The sequence below is a fragment of the Corvus cornix genome, chromosome 4, assembly GCF_000738735.6.
Source record: "Corvus cornix cornix isolate S_Up_H32 chromosome 4, ASM73873v5, whole genome shotgun sequence".
Lineage (NCBI taxonomy): Eukaryota > Metazoa > Chordata > Aves > Passeriformes > Corvidae > Corvus > Corvus cornix.
In genome coordinates, this window is record NC_046334.1 from 66,154,304 (window position 1) to 66,169,772 (window position 15,469).

The 15,469-nt window shown below is 42.1% G+C and overlaps 1 long non-coding RNA gene across 1 annotated transcript; it reads left to right on the plus strand.

Annotated features, from left to right (window-relative positions):
- The first annotated feature begins 293 nt into the window (after positions 1 to 293).
- On the plus strand, positions 294 to 13,864 carry LOC109144873. Its single transcript, XR_002045907.3, has 2 exons — positions 294 to 1,535; positions 4,488 to 13,864. It is a non-coding gene; the product is annotated as an uncharacterized LOC109144873 (long non-coding RNA).
- Positions 13,865 to 15,469: the final 1,605 nt, after the last annotated feature.

A 15,469-nucleotide genomic window follows, 5' to 3' on the forward strand; every position in this document is an offset into this window, starting at 1 on the left:
GCAACATCTCAATGAGTCCTTATGTGGGCTGCTGTGAGTTATGTCTGCTCTAGAGAGAATGGGGACTTACACAGCAGTCTGTGCTAAGATTCCAAGCACACAAGATACACTCTTTGCTCCAGAAACTTCTGGGTTCAGTCCCTGATAATGATCAACATAGATATATAGATATAGATATAACCGTATTGTAACATAACATACGTAATAACACTTCACATATATAAGGAATTCTTTATAATAAATAACTTCTTTATCTATGAAGATTATTTCTTTTTCTCTGAATATAACTACTTCAGCAGTGAGATGTACTCCTAATAAGACATCTTCTTTATAAAGAGAAAACAGAGCTAGCAAAAGAAAGCAGTAGCCACCAGCACACAGATTTTCTTGGGCTATGCTAAGGGTTGCAAGGAAAATAATAGGCACCATTGTTTCCAGTTCCCCACTATTCCTAAAAAGCCTCATCAAGCTACAAGCATGACCAGTGTCAGAATAAGGCACTGAAAGATATATGAGGGTTTGGAGAAGGAAAGGGAAGAGACAGCTGTTGGGATGAGTGGAGAACCATATCAGAAATAGTAAGACACAGCTCCACAGAGCTAAAAGATGCACTTGTGTTATCCTGCCAAGCCCTCCTTGGCACAATGTCTCTGTATGTGATCCTCTTAGTCTATCGCTGGTTCCCTGCGATATGTGTCTATCTGGTTTCTCACGGCTGCAATAAACCCTTCTACTGCACTAATCTCATTTAACAGTTCCACTGACTTGAAAAGAACCCAAGTAAAATTGCTGTGCAATTTCTGCTGGCGCTATTATGGCTGTATCACTTGTCAGCTTTCATAAACAAGATAAATATAGTTAAACTTAAAGCATCAGATATGAAGAAATTTGGCATGTTGCAGCAACACATCAGAAATATTTTTTTACAGGTACCGTATAAAAAAAGAAACAAGAGAATGCCAGAGAGGATAAAAACTTCAAATTTCTCTTTTTGCAAAATTCTTTTGCCCAGGGAGCCTGCAAGAACTCAGTGTACGCTGCTTTTTCAGCACCATTAGCTAACGGTTGTCTCACACAGCAGCTGGACCCAGACCGACTCCCTAAAAGAAGTGAGTTTTGATATCAGTCTCAGTATCTTAAAGAGCCTCTCATGTCAGATTGCATCACTGGGATCCAGCTACCTGGAAGATAAAAGGCAGAACATCAGGAGGCATGCAAAGCTGGAAGGAGGGGGGAAATGTTCCTGTTAGGGTGCAGGGAAAACCCCTACTCAAATGTATCTCTGACGTGTTTTCACAGCAAGAGGACGTCCTATCTGAAGGGCCTGTGTGAAAGATCATCCCCCACTCTTCCCCACACAAGTGGTTGGTTTGTGCCCGCAGCTACTCTGTGCTCCAAAGAAGACAAGAATCTCCCCTCTAGCACCTGCATGAAAAGACCAAGCCCAACAGATCTCCCCACGCCCAGGAAGTACCCACGCTCTGCTCCCTTATCACCTCCAGGAGCAAGGTGATGGAGAGGTGAGGTGGGGGAAGGTAAGATCTCAGCCCCACAGGTGCTGACCAGGGTGTGCCAGAGGCTGGGTGCAAGAGGCACAGGGAAAGCCTTGCTCAGGGACAGTCCATGGGGTGAGTCTGGGCTCCCCCTTGCTGTCAAGCCCTGAGCCCTCTCAGAGCATGTGGAGGTCAAAGCAGCAGCAGAAAACATGAGTCAGCTGTGCTGAGACCTGAGCCCATGGCTCCAGGGAAAGTAGGTGCTTCCTAACATAAGGTCAGGACTCTACTTTGAAGAGATTCAGGGATCACAGGAGAGACTGTATTAGCTTCTAGCCAGAGAGGAAAAAACCAGCCCTAAAAATAACTGAATTATGAAGGCCAGTGACAGAGGTCAAGGCACTGATGCTCAGAACATGAAGTGGCTGGTTTCTACTGTTGTCTGAGTGCTATCCCATCAATGAAGAACTCCAATGATGATACACATCTCTTGTCACTCGTGCAGCTGTAGAATAGAATGGGACAGATTTTCAGCATTAGGAGAGTTTAGGACATTTATGATGTCACCTTATTAATTTTTTTTTTTAATATTGGACATCAAAGTCTTGACAGAGATACTTGTGGAGAGGGGTGTTGAGATTTGAGGGTGGCAGACTGGGCAGACAGGGCAGGATGTTATGATTAAATAAAGAGCTCTTTGTCTTGTGACATCTTGCTTTGGAGGAAATGAAATTCTGATCTCTCCACACCTGTGCCTTTCCTATTGCAGTAAAGAGTGAAAAACATGCAGGATTTCTGTGGAAGGTGATGGGAAAATATTTTCCTGCCTTAGACTGGGGCGAAGCATTTATCTTCAACCATTTCCCTCAAAGAAATAAAGGTTCCCACTAGAGCTGTGTCTAAATTGTGTGCCAGATATGAATTTGAGCCCTTTCTTGTAGTCATGCTGAAGGTTCATCCAGTTGATCCACGTGTAAATAGACATCTTCTCTTTAAAGACAGGAAGATACAGGCAGTCCAGAGTGGTGCCAGCTTCTTCTGGGCTGCAGGCTATGGAGCCCAGGCACCTCTAGCACTGCAGATCTTACCACATTGACTCCAGAAAAACATCTGCAGTCTCAAATGAGTCAGAACTCATACAGTTCTGGCACCCCAAATTGTCTAATGCCCAGGAGCAATCAGGGAAAGTGAGAAAGAAACTTCTAGCTGAAATGAGCTCACTACTCTTCTTATCGCCTTGGCTCTAGGAGGCTCCCTATTGCTTTCCTAGTAGATCTTCTGACTGTAGTTTTAATTAGTGACATATTTTATATTTTATATGGTAGAGAGAGTATTTTTCCACTGATTAGTTATGCTAATTTCTGGAAACAGCAATAAATAGTCTAGAAAAAAATACATGCTAGTACATTTGTCTGTGAAGACAGTTATGACCTGTCATATATCAGCCAGCTGTTATTGATCAGAATATTAAGTTTATAAGTTTATGTACTTTCTGAACATTTACAACCTTTTTTAAGCTAATTAAAAGTCAATCTTCATAATAGACAATAATTTACTCCATAAAAATATATAGTCCCAGGAACACTGGTGAGTAGACAGCCTCAATCTGTCCATGTTTATGTAGAGAGTTTTCCAGACCTTTAAGGACTATAAAAATAAAACAATCCAAGTGTGTGTCTTGGAAGGGTAAGAAAACTCTCTGTCATTCATCTTTGGCCATTGTAGTAAGAAGAACTCTCTACCAGGAGGACAACCTTCACTGTTTTCTCATACACCACGTCAGGTCTTAGCAGTGATCTTATTAACATGACTGCTACTGTTGTTCAGAGTTGTGCTGAGGCCACTGAACTGGAGCCATGGCAAGCAAACTGGATTTAAATCATTTCTGCTTTCCTCAGCCTCTGACCTCCCATGTGGATCACAGCTGGGCTGGACCTGAGCTGGCTCTGGTGGGACAGCTTCAGCTGCTGCTGGAGTCATCACAATGCCGGTGACAAACCAACTGCGTGTGTGTGAGAGAGAGCAAGAGAGCAGGGGAACCTTGCCTCAAAGATATGTTTAAAAGTGCCATCCCACTTTAGTCCCCAGTGGCAACCATAAGCCTTGTCTCTCTCTGTTTCTCTTCCCTGGTTTAGGAGCCCAGGTAGTTGTTTTGTCCATGGTTATAGAACAGCTCCTGAGATGTGAAGGATCCTGCTTGTTCTGGTTTTCACCACCTGCAGCAAGCGGATGTGAACCCACAACATCCTTAACTGCATTCTGATCCAACCAAAACACAAGCACTAATCACACAGTTACAAAGTCCTTTGGCTGCTTCAGATGGAAAGATTTATGTCCTCAAAGACTTGGCCAGCCCATTATTGCTCATTCATTGTGTTTGCCTACAAGTTATGACTGCTCTTTCCATTTAATTTTTAATGTGGCTGTAGCCTTGTCTCACTAAGCTCCAGGAAAATTGTAAAGGCACTGGCTGTTACTGTGAACCTATAATCTCTTGGCAAAAGCAGTGTGGGCAAGCAGAGTCTCTCCCCATTGCACAATAGTTCACAGCACCACGCTCTGACCCTTATGCAGGAGCCACGTTTTTCTTCAAAGCAAGTGTTGCATTTTGCATGTGCTCCAGTCAGATGGTTGAGCCAGAGAAAAGTAAAATTTCCCAGATGAAGCATATGGATTCAGTGAACATCTGAATCATACATTGTGGGTCTACATGTGGTTTATTGCTATTCATAAAGCTCATTGTTATACTTACCTAGTGTTTATCTTCTGTTTCATTTTTGCTGAGTGTTCATCACTATCTCACTATCAGTAGTCTAGGTCCTGAGGGGAACGTTAATAATTCTGGTCCTTAGATTTTAACCCAAAGCAGATTATATTACTATGATATTGGAATTTAGTGACTTAAGATGTTTTCCATTACAGTTGTTTTTATTTAGGCAGCATATCCCAAATTGTCTCCATTCTAGCTTTCCAACATTTACACCTCTTTTGCAGGTGTACCCAAACTGTGAAGCCTGATGCCAGCTATCAGCAAACCACCTACACAGGGACCACCATCCAAACATGGGCAAATTTTTCATACATAGGTAGCAGATGGTTGTTCCTACTGCCAACAGTTCAGTGTACTGGCATATGCATGTAGATGGCTCTGCCCTGGAGCCCAGGTTATTCACCCAAAATGCAAGAGATTCCTGCATGTCTCTGAGCCACCAAGGACTTCCAGAAAGGATTGGAGGTGCTCAAAATGCCAAAAAAAGGACAAGAATGGAGAGATGCCATTGCAAATCCACATGGTCTGGGTTAAGTTTCCTTCTTTCCCAAACAACTGCTTTAGGCCCAGCAGCTGCAGCATTTCTGCCAAAGTGCAAACCACATCAGAGGGGAGCAGCAGACACCCAGTTTTAGTGAAGGAGGTGGTGCCCAGGCATCCATTCATCCCTCGGCAACCAGACCCAACTTCTGTCCTTTCCCACTGGGGCCACTGTCTGCTGGCCCCTTCAAACCAAATGCCAAACAGGCAATTCTGCTGACCACGGCATGGGCAAGCTGAACAGCAAAGAGTCCTTTGCTAGGGTGCCAAGGTCTCATCCCATTTAATATTTCACAGGGACCACAACTTGCTTCTGCCGCAGTGGATGTTGCTCTGTGGCATCCATCCCCCACTGGCTGCAAGGGAACGTGGGGTTCCCCAAAGTCCTCCCAGACACCAAGGGCTGTGTCTTGCCCTAGTGCACGTCTGGATCACAGGAAACCCCAAGGCAGACCCTGGCTGGGGCTGGAGTCCTCCTGCTAAGCCTCTGTTCCTGTGTGAGAGAGCTGGAGTGGCTCAGGAACTCGCGGGATGCCTGGCACGGGAGAGTCAGTGCAGGGAACAGCTGCAGCAGCTCAAGCCCACGTCACCCTTGGCAGAGAGGCCATGCCAGTGGGGGAGAAAGCAAAGGTGCTGCAGCTGATAAATCATTCACAGTGGCTGGAGGACCCCATGAGCAAGGGAGTGGAAGGTGGCCTGAGCTCCTTGCTCCTCCTCCATCGCCCGCCAGTGCTGTGCCAAGAGCACGGCCACAGGCAGCATTCCCTGCTTTGTGCATTTGTGGGCACAGCCTTTGAGGCCAGGAAAGGCTGTTAGAATCACCTCCATGCCTCACAGAGCCTGAGACATTTTAGCCAATATTTCCTTCTTCTATCCTTAATTCCTGTTTCATGCAGCACCAGACCTCACATGACCCACAGGATCCACAGCCATCGCCCCGGGTATTGTAGGTATTCAAAGTTCAGTTGGACCTAACAGGCATCAACATTTCCCTTCTTACTCTCTGTTTGCCGTTCCTCACCATGGGCAGCAAACTGACTGATTAATAATTACAACAATTAACTTTTACCAGATAAAAGGAAAAAAAGATTAGGTTTGCAGTTGTTAATCTGGGGGTCATCAAAAAAAATCAATGTAATCAATAAAAATGAAAGCACCGTCCTTTGTATATCAAATGAGTTATTGTTTTGTGCATCAAAGATCATGCACTGTGATATAAAATAGAAAACAAAGGGAATTTTAATAGCTTGGCTCTGTCCATACAATGGTGGTGAAGCATGTCTTCCATTCTTTGTTAGCTCCTAGAAATTATTACCTTGTCAGAAAGTTTTCCAATGAAATTATTTTCAGAGATTTTGTGGGGTCAAAGTTATTTCCTCATGACACCTGTGTACTTTTTGGAGTTAAAAAATCATCTGTGTCAAAAATCAACCCATTGGAGATACAGGTTATGGCTAAGGATAATATTTTCAAACCTGGTTGTCCAAAACTGGACTTCTAGAAGGAAAAGCTAAAAAGAACTTAAATCAAGGGCCTAACAATTTATCAGAAACATATGTATGTGTTTATTAAAAGGAGTTTGTGCATTAAGTCTGTGGATGAGAAGGCATAAGCCAAGGTGTCAGAGACAGTCCCCAAGAGCAGCAAATCAGGAGTCTCTAGTGACAAGTTGCTCTCCACCTTCCACCCAAGAGCAATCACATGGATAAATGGTAGGAAGGAGGGAGAGTGTGTCGTGCTTGCAGCTGGTGGAGACACATTGATGTCATCACATATACTTAAAAATGTTGCCGTCCAAAGGACCTAAAACTTTTTAGTATTTCTGGAAACTGTTCCTCAATATATTCTCTGTCTGTGGCATCATTATGCTTTCTCAGTGAGAAATTATTATGGAACAAATTAAGTTTGAAGCCTTTTGCCTCTGGGTTGGCTATATCCTGGGCATTAACCCTCTAAAAGCACTGTGAATATACTAACTGGCAATGCATTGCTCATGAAAAATAAAGGACACTCTAAAATTATATATTTATTTCCATCTTTTAGATTATAGCATTGTGATAACAGATTCAGGAGAGGATGTTTCCTAAGTGATAGACAGAGGTTAATGACTTTGACTTTGCTTGTGGCCATACAAGCTCCTCCCAGCTAGTCATCAATTCCCAAGAAATATGGGAATTGTCTTGAGTGTTGTTGGTTTAACTGTACTTTTAATTCCATGCCAGCCATTAGGAGTGGTGCCTCTTGCATTACAAATACATCTCTTGAGTAACAGCTTTATGCCCTCCCACTTTATTTGGTGCTTATATCTTGTCCCAGAAGTCAGAGAGGGAATTTACTGTGACAATAATTTCACAATAAATATGGCTGTCAGAGCAATAGAAGAAAGCTGGGAACCCAAAGCTGCTACACCATGAGAAAGGTACACCCAGGACCTGAAAGGGGGGTGGAGATTGCAAATACATAAAGGAGCACAAATTCCTTGTGCTGTTCCCCAGCCCCTCCTGGAGCTCCTTGCACAGAGCTGGCTTGTCTGCACAGCACAAGGCAGTGCTGTTGAGCCACCCAAGGTGTAGGCATGCCTGTTCCTGGCTCAGGGATTAGGCAGGGAGAAGGTCCCAGCTGTTTGCAGATATTCTGCTAGCTCGCTTGAGGTAGATTTCTTAGGTATGTTCCTCAACTGACTCCAATTTACAGCTGAACACAAAGTCTAAGTCAGGATAAGGCAAAGTAAATTCCATAATAATGGTGTGTTTGAGTGTCATATGTGCTGATCCAACAGCACAAAGGCACAGGAGTCACTGTTCAGGCTATGCCTTAGAGCATGAGTCTGAGGAATGGTGATTTCATATATCTGTAGGATACAGCACTATGTGAAGAACTGGAGCAAGGTGCATTTATTTTTACTGATATGTCTTTATTTCCTAACCCATAGGTTTTTGTTGTTGTTGACAATGATTATGTATCAAATGGAATTTGTATCCTCACCCAGATTCCCATTTTAAACAATTTTAAATGGAGGTTTTTTGAATCCATCCTTTCCCAAAGGCAGTAGTTATCATTTTGTAAAAACATGTGGGACTTACAGGTGATTACCTTGCTGTGTAATGCTGATGTACAACTGCTCAGTAATTGAACAGTGTGTGTGTAGTGATGGCCAGGACAAGGTGACCTGTAAATGATGTACCTCAATATGCCATCAAAACCTAATGGAGCGCTTTGCACCTCTTTCTGTGTCCTCTGATCACCGTCCTCAGAGCCACTTTGTCAGCTCTGATGACCAGATGGGAAAGGATGCCCACATTTTATGGTGAAATAATCCAGTAAGGAAATGCCTGATGGAATGAAAGACTGCTTTGTTGAGTGAATTAAGAACAGTTATTACTGATACTGTAGTAGAAGCCTTTGCTGGATGCAAAGTTCATGCTGACTGAACTTTGGATTTTTAAGTTCAGGTCAACTGCTGAGTCTGGACTTTCTGAATATTAAGTTAAAAAAAAAACCAAACCACCTCTCAGCCAGAACTGGGAATAGCAGAAATATCAATATATTACAGAAGTGAAACCAAATTGTAACATGGATTTTAGGATGCAGAATCACTCTGCACAAAGCTTAATAACTTTATTCCTGGGCCCAGATATGTATCTTGGGTACTGTAAGGGTGAAAAAAATAAAGCTTGTTTTAATTGTATTCTACTTGTAAACAGGTACATATTTGCTTTGCTTTAAGGAATAGGTTGGCTAGAGAAAAATTTCTCGACGAAAGCTTCCAGGGATACCCCACTAAAGAGCTGATTTCCCTGTTTTCAGCACGAACACACAGGCATGGTTACAGCATAAACCAGTTAATGCACATTGTTATCACTTGTTCTACAGCAGTAACCAAAGCTCTCAGTCATGATCAAAGACTTGTTCAAGATCATGTAAAAACCTGCTACAAGACAGGATTCTCTGCCAGCTCCCCCTGAGCATTTTTTCTTCTGTTTTTCTTCTTTCCACCAGAGTATTTCTAGCTTTAAGGTTAGAAACAAACCATAGTATTTTTGAGCAGATAACAAATGGCTCCTCCAGAAGGGAGGAGGTTGGGGTGGGAAAGGCAAGGGTGGAGGAAGAGGAGTTCCTAACACACACTGCTAAACTGCAGGAGAGCTGCAGCAGCCAACTGACCTCTGCAACGTGAGGCTTCCATGAATTGCTAGAAATGGCAATGATGAGATCACTGCCAAAGATGGACCTAGACACTGCCATGAGGTACTGTGCAGGAAAGACAGCTCCAGACACGGAGGAAATAGCTGCAGGGTCTTCTGGTCTTACAGAGGGGGAGGGAGAAAGGGAAAAAAGTATCTATATTAAATGATTTTGTTAAAATCAGCTGCCAGATAATTCACTGCAAATTTAGAGTACCAGCTTTGTCATGAGTTTTGCTCACCAGAAACGTAGAGGTGTAGGAATCAGGAGAAAGTAAGCCAATTTTTAATTTGGTATATATATGTATAGTCCATATTTTAATGGTTTGCCTCTATCCATACAGGTATAGCTGTTATGTGAGCAGGTGGGAAGGTTCAGCTTAGAGGAAGGGGACTTAAATATTGGATGCTGAGCCAGTAAGACTTTTCTGAAGTGGCTGGAGTAGCTACCAAGACCCTGTAACAAAAACACCTTTTGGACCTGAAGTCTGATAATGCAGAACTGAGAGGTCTGCTTCAAGCCCTGACTCAGACATGCACCTCCTGGTTTAACCCACCCAAAAATTAAATGGTGCCTGTTGACTCCATGCCAAAGATATTGCCTTGTTTCTGCTAACCTACAAGGTTATTTACACGTTGCTCCATCAGAAATTCCTCTGGAACAAGTGAAGCTTTTCACACCCTGTGAAGCTGGCCCATCATGATGCTTAAAACACATGCAGTATTTCTAAAGAACATAAGTGACAGACGTAAAGTTTGCTGTAATCTCCTGGCTGCACTTCTATCAGTGCTAACCACAACCCAACATTGCTTTTTTCTCATGTCTGTTACCATGAGTCAGCACCAACCCTCCCTCCATCCAATCTCCCCTCCTTGACTGTGGTCTAAGCAGAGTTCACACACATTGTATAGGAAAAGATCAGTCCTCTCACTCTGGAAATATCTAGATACATTTTTATGGTTCCTACATAACACAAGATAATCATTACCTTGCCTTCTGACCCCAAAAATTTCTAAATCCAATTGAATTCAATGACTGCACTGCATTCCTAGGCAAGCCCATAAGAGCAAAATAAGTTACCCAGTATGAATCTAATGGGTAGTAGAATATGAGTATACTGCTGGCAGCAACACTGCCATGTAGAGATAGAAAGCAGGGAGTATTTCTTCATTGAATAACTTTAGGTCTGTAATATTTTCTTATTGATACATAACCATTTATTTAGCTTTTACTCAGTAGAAATGTCCCTTTTGGTATAATTATGTCAAATGACATGTCTACATCTCTTGACATATTTACAGATTTTAATATCCTTATCATTAATTTGTTTAGAAACATTGTTTCCAGCTGTCTTCAGACAGACAGAGTGATTACCTCAAATGACATGAGCAGTGTTAGTTCATGAATATTTGTCATTTCAGGTTGTAGAAATTTCATGGAAAGGTTGTGTTGAATAGATTCATGGCAATAATCTGTTGCAAGTACATGGCTAATTTTCTCTTTTTTTCCATTAGACCCTTCAGAAGGTTTCTGTCATAGGATTTGGTCATTTCCATAAAACTTCAACTCCCTTGGTCCATTTTTCAGTGGGATTAGAGCACTGTTCCCTCCTACATTTTTTGTTTGTTACGTGTCCTTCTGCCACCTCTAGAAAGGACAAACTCTCTACATATCATAGGAGTTATAGGCCAACACAACAAAGACCTCTGTCTCTGAGGCTTTTGAACTTTACCCAGTAATGCTTGCTGTGGGAGGAGTTCCTGTGCCCTGTGTATAAGCCACATATTTTTGGTACTTGCAGATATCTCCCGGAAGAAACTGTAACTGCTTTATCTTGTGAAACACTCAGAAACAGAAAAAGTTGCCAAGATTCAGGGTAACAACATTTAGACTTTTTACAGAAGGCCAGGAAAGTTTTTATTCCATAGAAGATCACCATAGACACACAAATCCTAAGAACAGTCTTTCCTTTAGCGTTTTATTAGTCTTTTCCAAATGCAGATGAAATCAAAGACCAGAGACCATGCAATTATGCAAGGTTTTGCTTTGGTTTTCTGGGAGAAAGACGTCCCAGAAGAGGTTTCCAGAACTGAGGAACTGAGTAGTAGGATTGAGTTGAGTCTTCTGCTCATGCTGTGTCACTTTATGCTTGAGGAAGCCTTCCCCCCCAACCAGACATCCAAACAACTTTCTCCAGGGCCACCAAAGTCGCTGTGAAAGAGCAGAGTGACAGACTTGGCTGCAGTGCTGGAAGGTGACAGCATCTCCTGGATCTTGGTAGAAAGGCTTTCCCCACAGCAGCACTGACCTGAGGTCCCCAACTCAGATTCTGCAGCAGATTTTACCAGCTTGTTCCACCCTTGGACACCTATGGAGATACCTGCATTGCTTCTGCTGAATCTCCATGCAATGCCTAACAATCACGCCTTTTTCAAATGTGTAGATCACAGGAGGTATCTCCATGGCATCCGACAACATAGGCATGGGTTTATTGAGGGAATGATGCCAGTTTAAATCACTTAAGATTCCTCTGCTTACAGATGCAAAATTAGAAGTGTGTACTTGAATCGATTTCATTAACAATCATTGTTTTGCCTGCTGTAGTCTATGAAGACAGAATTTAAAACAAATTTTATCTTGTGCCTCACCCCAGCTATCTGTACACTGTAGTCCTAACAATGTCCTGACTCCTGCTGGGAAAATAATAAAAATGTTTAGTACCCATTTGTATATAAATAGTAATATCAACAACACAAAATCTACTTATGGACCAATCCAGCAGCCAGACCTCTTGTTCTTTCTGGTTGTCACTTTGATAATGCAATACAATCACATGGGCTTGCAGCCCTGTCTGCTTGGTGTGCCATCATTTATAACACATTATCAGAGTGACTGCTGGCAGTAACAAGAGGCCAAGTGCCAGATATGCACAGCGCATCTTTCTGAAAAATATTTCCCTTTTAAAATGCAGATAGGTTGATTAAGAAGTGAGGGAATTCCTCCCCCTTCCCCCAGATGGCTGCGCTGATTCATTGGAAACCAACCCAGACGAAGCTTCTCAGTGCACTGGCAAAAGTCCATGCTCCACCTTCCCTCCTCTATTCAGGTTATATCCCATGGGATTCATCAGGAGAATTTTCCCTGACAAGGGTTGAAAACAGTGATCTATAAGCAGTGAGCAACATCGCCATTTGCTTTAATTAGGCAGGACAAAAAGCTTGCTCGAGGATGCAGTGCAAGGGTACCCTGAGGAGTGTCCTGTTTGCGCTCCGCTTGCTTTGTGTTTGACCAGCCTGCTTTCACTGCGCCCCCTCGAATTCACGCCCAAACAATGTGCTCTCAGAGCTTTCCAGCCACCATAAGTCCCTGCCTCCTTCCTCAATAAGGCTTCTTCTCAGGCACCATCTCAAGGCATCCTAACTACCCTCCCCTGATCCAGCCTGACCTGTTAATCAGTATTATTGAAGAGTTATCCATTTGAACTTCAGGAAGTAATCTGGTGTATTAAGTCCTCCTTTTAGTTTCACTAAATAGTCCCATGACCTCCCTAAAAACCCCTCAAAAGACAAGAAAGGAGATGTGTCCCCACACACAGAGTGCTAATTGGGAAACTCCAATGAGTTAAAAGAAGAGCAGCATTAGAGAAGACGACTTTATGAAGAAGTGACAGAGTTAACTGGATGCTCTTTCATTGTAATGCCAGCTGACTGTACAGGCCTCCACAATGTTCTCAGGGATGTGGGGAGCAGTGTGTGTTCCCTGGCAGAGACCCAAGATCTAGATTAAAATCTCCCAGAGTTAATTTAAGAAAACAATAATATTTAAAGCTGGAAGGTTGGGATTTTTTTTAGGCTATATCCCACCATGAAACACGTGATCCCTGGGCCTATTTCTTGTCCACATAGATCTCTCCTTGTGAATTCTGTGAATAGCTGGCCCCACATTCTTAAGTGGGAGGACCTAACAGGAAGTTAATAAATTAATATTTTGATTTTCAAATAAATATGAGTTTTCAAGAAATGTTGAAGTGTGTCCCCAATTAAATTATTGTCACAACCCCAAATGCTTAGTAAACTGATCATCACTAATTAGTTTGCACAAAGTCCAGCATTGACACCAGTCTTGGCTGAACTTTTGCAGCTCTTTTAACTCCTTATAACTGTTCACTTAAGGTAGATAGAGTAGTTTCCTCACACTTCAAGCATTTATTCCCAGAGCAGAGGACAGCTTGCAAAGTGCTATGGGGTCTGAACGTTTTTAAAGATTATTGCTCAGATCTCAGAACCATCCAGCTGCCATGCTCTTCTAAACCACCATGGCAGGGTGGTGTCTGCCACTCTCCCAGGTGAGTATTTGTGTTGTAGGGCCAGTGTTGGCCTGTGCAAGGGCTGGGTGGTGTGCTAGGGAAAACATCCCTGCTGGTCCAGCTCTGCCCTGAAGAATACTGTCCTGGTGCCACATAGACAGAGAAATAAGAAAACTAAACAATTTTCCCCAGATGTTTGTGTTCATGCCTGTAACAGAGGCCAAAGTTGTAGGGTTCCATTGTATGCCATCATTTCTATTTGCACCCCTGCTTCTCCATGTGTTGTTGCATAAAGGTGTAAAGTTTTTCTCTCTCTTCACTTGTAATTTGAACTTTATTTTTCATTCCTTTACATGCTGTGGTGCACTATGAAAATTTAAGTTTCCTTGATCAAAGGTTACTTGCAGTTTTGTTTCCGGCATTTGGTCTTCACAGATCTTAACTTTTCTGCAAGGAGATAGAACATGTGAGGGGATAAACCAATTAGGGAGGCCAGAGAGGAGGACTAGCAGGAACCTCAATTTCAATGTGTGCACCTTCTTATTTGAACCAGGAATGTAGTACATGAAAGATAAGAGGCCACCCTTCCTCAATCATTACAATGCAGCTTTGTTCGAGTGTCACTGCTGCAGGCAGCTGGGTGCTTTTCTCACCTCAGCTGCCTCACATGCACCATGGGTAGCTAAGAGCATGATAGGCACATTTCAGGGGGAAACTGAGCATCTTTTTCCATGGTGACAGAGGGAGCTGTTCAAATCTCCTTTTAGTTTGTAAGCACTTTTCATTTAGTGAGTCACCACTGGGTCTGAGCTAAAACACCTCTGAGGATCCCATCTGTAGATCATTAACTCCTAAAACCAGCCTCTGAGCAGCACTTTCAAATATCATTTCCAGTGGGGTAGATGTCTGCTGTATGCAAAGGTTTGTTGCAATGATATCAATTCTGGGAAGCATTAATTTTGTTTTCTAGTCAGCAGAGTCCATGCTACAGAACAAGCAAATTTATACTAATCCAAAAATACTCCTTCCTAAAGTAAAGCTGAGCTGGCAGCATTATAACTGCATGCAAAATTGGGTGTACACAGGTTTGTCTATTTGCACAATGTTAATGCGTAGATAAGGCCTTAACAGACACTTTAGTGTCCCTATCATCTCTGAAAGTGAGACTTCAGGGGTATTTCAAGAAATTAAATTTAAAAAGTTCATCTGCACAAAAATGGAAAAAGAAGAAAAAATGTTTGTTGCTACTGAAAGCTTCACTTCCACAAGTAGCTTTTTACAAGAATACAGGCATGTTAATACACCTGGACTTGCCTATCCGACCTGCTAGAAAAAAAGGATTTTTGTGATGCCATCACCCTTAAACCTTCCCCTTTAGCTGCTAGCATCTAGTAAGTAAGTACTAGCAAGTTCACATTTACATTTTGGTTTTGCAGTTAAAGTAACAAAGTGTTTTAAAACTCTTCTTTTCCTGTCTCTAGCCAAATCAGCACAATTAAAATGACGGTCACTGCTCAGGGAATACATCATGAATACCTGGACTACTGTAGCCAATAGACTTTGGTCAGAGAGCACGATGACACATATTATCCGCAGAATGTAAAACCTGCCATAGTTTTGAACTGTTTAACAAGAATATATAGTTTCAGCTCAGTAAACTGCTTGAAGATATTAGAAGAATAATGCAATGTTTAAATACAGTCTTCCACTGTACTCTTAATTTAAAAGCGTGTTGTGCACTGTTTTACTTGTATTTTAGGCCCAGATTATTAATCTTGTAGTGGATTAAAATAAGCATTTTTTAAAAATTTATTAAATCCTTATCTCCTGGTGTTAACAGCAACTAGTCAAATTTTGTGGGTTCTGTTGGGCTGCTTCCAAGGCAAATTCACCAGATCTTTCTGTTGAAGATGGCTATGTAAATCAGGAATATCTCCAGTGAAGCCCATTAAAAATACATCAATGGAATATTGGTGTTTTAAAAGATACAAATTTATTGATTTCCTCTGGAATTTGTATGAATAAAGAAAGAATAAAGATATTGAAAATTTTAATTTTTGCCTTGGATTTTCTTTCAGAAACCTTAACTCCAAAGAAAAGTGGTTGATATAATTTCCAATGAATAATTAAACAGGTTATTGTACTGATTAAAATGAAAATGAGAATAGCTAGGGA